Here is a 7090-nt window from a genome sequence, read left to right as displayed (position 1 = left end):
CTGGGTCAGGCCGCGGCAGCAACGAGGAGGAAGGTGACGGCTGCTGGATGCGGGGAGAAGAAGAGAGGGCTCACAGCTCGAACAGCAACATATGCTATGTGGGCCACGGCAGAGCAGTGCATGCGTCACGCTGACTTGAGGCTATTTTAGGCAGTGATGGGTAAACTAAATGACTTAGATGAGCAACCGAGCACCCTCCTTTCACTCTGTGCTCCAGATGATGAGTCCGAGGGTACTGCAGGAGGTACGCGTGCTCCCCTCTGCCCTGTGATCTTCCTTCTCTGCAAATGTGGAATAAGGATGAAATGGAAGCAACTTTTCCCAGGATTGAACAAAATAAAACCCGTATCAACGCCTCAGGCCTCCATGTTTTCATTTACCCTCTCTGTGTAATTCCTAAACCTCTTCTGCCTGGAAGATCTGACCTGGCTAAACCCGGCTCTCCCACGAGAGATGCCAGTTACTGCCTACACCGGCTGACCACATGAACGCCAGGGAGCATATCTTAGATATTTCACGTACCTTTTACGAAAACCTTGAATGTGGCCCTGTTTAGACATGGATGCCCTTCCACTGGGGCCCACATCCTTATGCTACCCATATGCTTCTCTCTCAGTGAGCACTCAGGTCACTGTCTGCCCAAGGGACATCTCAGACACTCGTCTCCCACCAAGTGAACTACAGACACAGTTGAAATTATCTCAGATGGAAGCCTATCTGCATGGCAAAACAGGAAAAGAGAAAACATACAGTAAAAATTACTTAAAACTGCACTTAAAGAACACGTTATTACAGGGACCATCCCCCAATAAACTTGCAATCTGTTAAACAAATTTTCACACCAAAACAAAACATGGTTAGCCAAAGATAGTTTATTCTACAAACGACGGCACGATGGCACTTCGCTGCTCTGTGTTGGCTTTCTCTGCTCACAGCTTCAAGGACAAATACAAACAGCCCACTGAACACAAACAGCTCCACAGACTATTCCCTTTCTTGTGAGGTTAACATGCATTCACTCAGTTTAGTTCCTCCATGGGGTACAGGCTATACATTGATTTGATTTTACATTTCTTCCTGCAGTAGGACCCAAACTCTCATCTGTAGGCTAAACCACCCCTAATTTCCTTCCGTCTATTATTCCATATTCTCCTTCCTCTCTTCCTGTTTCTGTGTTAAGGGTATCGACATGTACTTATGACAAAGTTATCCTCCTTTCTCCTACAAACAAATTGCTTTAGAAGATTCTTAACTGGTCTTATTAGACGCACAGAGTGTTTTGATGCCATGCAGATGGAAATACACTATCTGAAAGCTTGACCAGCTCCAAAAGAGAAGTGGATCAATACCTATTGAACACTCTATACTAACATCACTCATAGTATTAATACAGCTGACGATAGGAATAGTCCACAGAGACTTATCAAGTGATTGCAAAGTTCAAAACCAATAGTGTTTCCCTGTTCAGATCTGTTCAGAAGCGCCAAAGAAATCTAGAAAGATTATTTCCCAAGAGGTTTCACTAACAAACCACCACCAACAAAAAGGATTAGCATAGCTGATCTAATATTTCAACCACAGCTCCTGACAACAGCTTCCCCAAGGTTAGCCTTAAAATTGTATTGCAGCCTAATTTACTCTTGTTTTACATCAGTCTGAAGCCATGTCTATATTTTATTGAACCCTGATTGTGTTACTGGTTTTACATATTAGCCAGATTCAATTTTTTAAGATGGCTTCATGGTTTGAAACGCACCATCATCTACTGGTGGGTAGTTTTTAGTGCAGCAGGAAATGGAATTAGGAAAGATCTACTGACTTAATTGAAGACGCCACTAAAAGCATTTGTCAGCTGTGAATATTCTGCCCTCGCGCTTTCTGCAGTGGTCCTGGGGGAGCGTGCTGAGCAAACAGCCACGCTCCCAGCACAAAGCAACTCTACCGCAAGGAAATCTGTGATGTAGACCTGGTCCACGCATCTATATCCGAGCAGGAGGTGCATTTGCTGCAGTCAATATGATTTGTGGATGTGCAGTGATTTTATTATGATAATTCTGCTGTGTTGTGCCTCTTCTCTAGCTCCAAAGGAAACCCAAACTCTGGAAGAAAAACAAAATTCAACACCACAAAAGCCTCTACCTTCTCTGCTGCCGTAATGTATATTTGAATCCCCAAAGTGACTAAAAAAGAAATTTATTATGAAAACTTGTCTAAATATATGCAAATGAATATTTCCTATGATCGCTATTCCGATTTACCAGGTAGTTGCTCTCTTCATTTTATTTCAGTAAAAGGAAAAAGGTGAGCCCAAGTGAATGTCCTAAATCTAGTAATACTAACACATGACTGTCAGTGAAATAAGTCTGCTTAGAAATAACTCTGAAAAGAGGCAGAAGGAAAAAAAAAAAAAAAAAAGGTACATTTGAGTTCTGCTACCATGTTTTCTCCCTGTGGCTTAAGACATCACTGTCATGACTCACTCCGGGGATTGGGTTGCTCCCTGGGCGACACGACCTCCTCATACCGGCTTTGTTCCTCATCCTGGTACAGATTGGTCATCTGCTGACACCAAATGAAGAAATTTCCTTATTAGTCATATCTGGATCTATAAAACTAATACCAGAAAATGATGTTCAAACAAGCCCAGTGCTGCTTCAGGTATGCGGCCTTCCGACATTTCCAAGCTGAATAGTTTCATTAGGTGGGGGAGGAAGGGCATAAAGAGAAAAAAAAATAAAAAAGTGTTAGATGCAAAACTGTTTTGGGGCTCTAGCTAAAATCTGTGCAGCAGCACTGCTCGCAGGCAGTTTGGATCCACATTTAGCTTTCCATGTTTATTTGCTTGACTGGCAAATCCCAAGGAGATTCTGAGGCTGGTGTTTTAAAAACAAAAAAGATAAAAACACACTGAGCCTTAAAATCCAGGAGGCTCAGTCAGCTCTCAGCTGCACTTTAGCTGATTAGCTGTCCATCCTTAGGCTGTAAATCACTGTGTCTTCCCATGATGCAATTAAAAACTACACACCAGATCACCCCGCCGAACACAGGCGCAGGTGTCAGCCTACACATGCTCTTGCCAGCACCTGTCCTGCCCAAGCTCAATACATTTCCGACCTGGTGCAAACCCAAAAACTCTGAGAAAAGCAGGCTGCATCAGAATAGTAAGTGTGATTTTATACCCATTTGCTTAATGTAAAAGATACAGCAGCAATATCAAACCAGGAATTCGTTACAAATTACATTTCCAGGAGACTTACTCCATTAGCACGGCAGGCTGAGGCAGTAGCAGAGATGCAGGGAACTTTGCAGAAATAAACTTAGGTTTTCTCCAGTGGCAGTATGTTTGCATCAGAGACAGCACTTTGCCCACTGCTGAATACAATCATCCCCTCTGTCAATCCCAAAATGATTTCCCTTGGAAGAAATCCCAAGAATATAACACGAAATATTATTACTCTAGATAATGCCCGTTATAATGGTCATTGACAACAATTACCTTCATCTTGTTCCCACTGACATTGGTTGCTTTTCATTTTAAGCTCCCTCCCCTGGTAACAGCACTGGGTCCAGTGCCACCCAGCAGCACATTTTACCCTCTCAGCAACTCATGCCAGTGTGCTTGACCAAGAACAGGACAAACGTCCCCCCTAATCAGAACCCATTACCTACCCCTGAGGCAATAAAATACCAAGCCAAGCTGCAAATCCTCTGACAGCCCTGAAGCTTTGTAACAAAAGGATGTTGATAGCACTTAAGTCAAATAAAATTGCTAAAACCTTGACTATTTTTTTTAAAGCAACCAAACAAAAAGCTCCCATAGGTTTTAGTCAATACACAGTGAATAACAATTATCCCAGAGCCCAGACATGGTGTTGATACCTTTGTGAAATCAAAAAAAAAATTAGTAAGGCTTCCAGATCTCCTACATCTTTGGATATTCCTGGTAACAAGTCATCTTGGTTTCCCCATTATATTAAGATGGATATCAAAGTAGTTTTACATGAAATTTATCATTTAGAGAAATATCAGCCAGTAGCAACCACATCCTCGTCTCCTTCAAGTGACTTACAAATAAGAACATTGAGAAAAGAAGTCTAAGTGTCCATCTCATGTATCTTTGCTCTATTATTAGCCTATAAATAGTGCCATTTGCTTGCCAGGCATCCAAACTGACTTCATTTGGAGACAGCTGCAATGACGTGCGAGACGATTACGGCAAGAGAAATTTCAGTTTCATTTTCAGAGGAAACATCTGTAGGACTTTCAGTTTCCCTCAGCGCTGTGCCAGGTGTAAGACACGAGACAACACTGATCACCAAGAACAGGATGCGAAGCCACATGAAAGCAGTCTCGCTGCTCAAGTTGTGACTAACATGATGTAGAAGGGAACATTTCACAAGTTCGTTCACGCAGCAGGATGGGTGGCTGCCATATCTCACCGCTATATGCACGCTCCAGAAATTCTCTCACTTCATGAGAATGTGTCTCAAAGTCTGGCAGGAAAATGACGGATGGGAGACTTTGGAAGAGGGATGTGCATATTTTGGATTCTATGCAGGCTGTGCATGTTGTTTATGTTGGTGGAGAAGGCACATGGCTACATGTGAACTCTGCAGCTACTACAGCACAGCGAGTGTTTCCCAGGGTTCACGTACAGAGGAAACAGCAAAAATAACCTTACCACAGTCCGTTGCTAGAAATGTTAACTGTGGGCAACCTCTAGGTTCACAGGATAGAAGTAAAACATGTCATGGCAAAGTAGACTTGAACAGACCCTAATTCTGTTCTGATGCTAGATGTTCCCAATCTGCTGCAATGTCAGCAGAACTCACCAGAGTAACTTAAAACACTTCCACCTTTTCTCTTCAGATGAAGTCTTTGCCAAGGACCCCTCAAAATCTGTTTTAAAAAGAGAACTCTTCATTTCCTTATTGGCTTTCCCTTGATACTCATTGGGACTGTGTCTCAGCATTTTTTAAATACTAATTTCCATAACACAAGGCAGCCTTATTATATACAGGAGGGCAGAGCAGCAGAGATACCAAGAACCAAAGGTGTCTGAGGGACTAATTAAAGTTCTGATCTCATTAACTTCAGAAGAAGCAGCAAATAAACACTACTCTTGTTATAAATAAATTATCCTGCCTCAAATTCCTTGTTTCTATTTTTGACCACCCCCAAACAACTACCCACGTGTCTTACCCGACACTGATCGGGAGTGGGAGCTCTTGCGGGTCAGGATGCAAGGATTTTTCAGAGCCTAGGAATGTATGACACAGATCCTAAAAGCAAGCTTGCCATGCCCCAGTGGCAGCAACATTACCTCTGGCTGAATCAGAGCTGCTTCGGTCAGTTTCCAGACCCGTGGTGCAATTTGTTTACAAATTGCAAAAAACTCTAAGTTTACGCACTGAGTTTTCTACTTGCCACACATTGCTGCTTGCTCATTCATGCTGTGTAGACGCTCCTACAGGGGTAACTAAATCCAGATCTTTGTAGCAGCACTCGGCCGCCCTCTCGCAAAGCTCACTTTCCCTTCTTTCAGCTCACTTTCCTTCAGAATTCAGGGAAAAGAGATGCAGGACCTGCAAAAACAACACCTTTTTAAATGTTTGTGTTAACTACCCATCCTTGATTACTGTAAACCCCGTGTTCTGAATGGAACAGAGGTTAAGAGGAAGAGGATGAAGGCATTTGATGCTGTAATTGAAGACTGCAGCCAAAGGTGCGGGCAGCTTCTTTCAGGGCTGCAGCAGAGGAGCAGGCAGCAGAGGAGCTCAAGGCAGCAACTTTCACTGCTTCAGGCTCTGCCAGGCCTCCCAGGTGCCTCTGCTCGCTGCTCCGTCCCTCAGTCTCTGCTTTCCAAACCCCCTCATCTCATATTTACTGCTCTCATCTGGGCACAGGCAGCCTCAGCAGCAGGCTTCCCAGCACCCTGAGGAGAGGAACCAGCACCTCAGGCTGCCTTGACTCTGCTGAGGCAGACGATGTCCTAATGGACTCAGGCTTTGTCCCTTCATCCCAGTTCTGACCCGTTCCTCTTATCTCCATGATGTCTCACCCTGTCTCTTAATCCTCGTCCAGTTCTGATTCACTTCTCCTCCTCAGACTGAGTCACTGTGCCTTTCTCCCTGATGGAGCATAATGACTGGAATCATTTAGGGCACAGAACGTGTTTGAGCTCCCAATTTCTCTGCGTAGCACCACAACCCCCATTGTGGGCTACTGGGGCTGTGTTCAAGAACCTGCTCACTTATTTAACTTCCCAAACTCCTGTAAGAACGGGTATTTCAAAAACTAATAATTAGGCTAAATTTCAGGAGAGTGGAACAGCAGAAAATACATCCTTAAAGCAAAAAGAATTTCCCCATGAAGTTTCAAGGCCATGCTTTAAAACCTCCCAGTGACAGAAGCACCTGCATATTTTAAGCACATGCCTGGTCAAACAGCATCTTTTCTAGAACTTGATTTTATAAATGGAAGCTGCTGAAGATTTCAAACGTCCTGCCAGAACCAAACAGCCAGTGAAGAAAAAAATCAGCCCAAAGAAACAAATTTTCCAGGAGTAAAAAAAAACAACGGCTCATCACAGCAAACAACACGTAATTATATCTATGGACAAACTTATCAGATAGCTGTGATAACGAACCGTTTAAAGAAAAGACAAACTTTGCTTAGAGGCACAGGTCAACTAAAAGAAAAAGATATTTCTTCAGGAAAACAACTCTCTTAATTAAAGTATTGATAGATATTTCCCTGATGGTTTGATCCAAATGAATGTACCGATGACTCTGAGGCCTGACACGCTGCCCTACTGACAGGGCAAGGCCTGCCAGGCTGGCAGCCCACCAGAAAACCCCCCAAAATGTCTGGTGTCTCCATTTTGGCCTAGATTTGGATTGCAGTTCAGCTTCAGCGACTAGCACAGACTGCTTTGTTTGCAAAAGCCAAATTTTTGCTAGTGACTGGGTCGCTGTGCTGAGCAAAACAATCTGTCCACACAGATGAAGCTGCAAACGAGGGCATTAGCTTTGGGTACAGTTATCGGCTGTGTTACTTGCTGCTGAGCACTCAGCTCGCTCCCCTCCCA

The sequence above is a fragment of the Anas platyrhynchos genome, chromosome 6 (assembly GCF_047663525.1).
Source record: "Anas platyrhynchos isolate ZD024472 breed Pekin duck chromosome 6, IASCAAS_PekinDuck_T2T, whole genome shotgun sequence".
Lineage (NCBI taxonomy): Eukaryota > Metazoa > Chordata > Aves > Anseriformes > Anatidae > Anas > Anas platyrhynchos.
Note: the sequence above shows the minus strand (reverse complement) of the source record.